The sequence below is a fragment of the Centruroides sculpturatus genome, unplaced genomic scaffold (assembly GCF_000671375.1).
Source record: "Centruroides sculpturatus isolate CEXI.00-Female unplaced genomic scaffold, Cexi_2.0 scaffold226, whole genome shotgun sequence".
Classification (NCBI taxonomy): domain Eukaryota; kingdom Metazoa; phylum Arthropoda; class Arachnida; order Scorpiones; family Buthidae; genus Centruroides; species Centruroides sculpturatus.
The window spans coordinates 356,753-358,777 of NW_019384525.1; positions in this window are offsets into that span (position 1 = coordinate 356,753).

Here is a 2,025-nt window from a genome sequence, read left to right on the forward strand (position 1 = left end):
GCAAGGGCGGCATTTTAAGGGGGCGTCAAAATTTCACAATAAATAATAATATTTTGTAAAAATTTGAACCATTTCATTTCATATTTTTGTTGCACCTACGATTCGGACAGATTGAAATGAGCACGGAATTTTTCATTACTTATTCTGTGACGAAACTGAATTTTAGTCTTTTAAATTGAGGATACCTAAATAAGGGAACGACGAAAGTTTCCTCCGCCCCGGGAGGCTGATACACACGCTACACCACTGCTGCCAGGTCAAAGAAAAGAAAACAAGTAATTAACGGTCGTCCGATTTTGAAACGACCTACAGTACATAACCTTTACACGAAGTTCCCCTTGGTGGCTGACTATTATCAAATAACTTGCGCAGTAAAACGTAATTAAACTCGTTAACGATCTTAAACACGGAATGATTTGAAATTTTAAATCTATATGCGCGTGTTAATGTGTAATTCTAATTAAAATTTTATTAGGCTTATTTCCAAAGAATTTAAAGAAAACAATAAAATTTCTTATCGTTGGAAACACGGAGGACCGTTGTAACTTAAGAATATGTCTATTGTTTGATATTTATTAAACATATATGGCAAATTTAAGGAAAAATAATTTCGTTATACCAAAATACCAATTTAAAAATATGTTGTTGTTGTAAACATACTGATTAAATACGTAAATATAAAGTATGTACTGTACCTACATATATATTATATATATAATACATTTGAAGATTTGTTAAAAAATGTTTAATACTGTTTTAATTTCTGAGTGTACACTACATGATAAGGTGTTATACTGTACTGTACATCATATTAATGAGCGGGCGGGTGGCAGCCACCGCTCTGGGTGACCCGGGTTCGAATCCGAACGGGTCGAAAAATCCCCAGGAATTTTACGGGGGTGGTCCGTTCGAATATGTCGGGCCCCGCCCTCACCACCCGGCAGCTCCATTGTGCGCCTGGCCGAACCCCCAAAAAACATCATACAGTGGCGTACCGTGGGTGTCAGCCGCCCGGGGCGGAGGAAAATTTCGCCGCCCCCTTATTAGGGTACAGGTAGGCCTACAACGCGGTACCTTTACAACGCGTTTTCGCTCCAACGCGGTTGGAAAAATGCGGCAATTTTCTTACAACACGGTACTTTTACAACGCGGTTTACGGTATTTAGAAACGAATTATCTTCACATAACAGAAAAATCGCAACGGATCACGTGATACGAGCCGCAGTTCGGCATACGCAGCTAAAAGTCTTTGAAAACAGCTGTTTGTGGACGTTGGCATGTTATTCCCTTGAAAGTTTCAGGGGAAGACCGGTTTCTAGACAGATGTGCATCAGTTACCGTAAACACTCAAACATATCACTAAATTTTCAATGATTTATACTCTTTTAATAAATGGGGACCGCAAAAATGATCCAAAATACAGTATAAACTTCTATGGGTGTATATTTTTAACAACATAGTGAAAGGAAGTTATTTTTTTGCGATTTTTACTGTCCACAAAACTGATTGAAAAAATGTTAGCCTTAACAATGCCGAATGAAAAGAAAGGACCGCCGTTAAAAAGGAAATTTATAACTCTCCAAACAAAGATAGAAATTTTGGATCGAATTAAAAATCAAGAGCGGACAGCTGATATCGGTAGGCATTTTAATTTAAATAAGTCGACGATTAGGTCAGGAGAAAAGATCAGAAATTTGGTCGCATCCGGATCATCTATTCTTGCGAAAAATGTTGCTCGTCCGAGAGCACCTATAATGGAAAAAATGGAACAAGCGCTAATATTATGGGTAGAAGATATAAACAAAGAAACGGTTGCCTTTAAATAAAACTGCACTTAAACACAAAGCCTTAAAAATATTTGATTATTTAAAACAAATGGGACAGTCGTCAGCTGATGAAACCAGTGTTAAATTCGTGGCTAGCAATGGCTGGTTTGAAAAATTCAAAAAACGCCATTCAAACGCCAAGTTTTTCTCTTTTTAGAACCGAATCCCAGTTTTTGTATTAAGTTGGTGTCTCCTATAA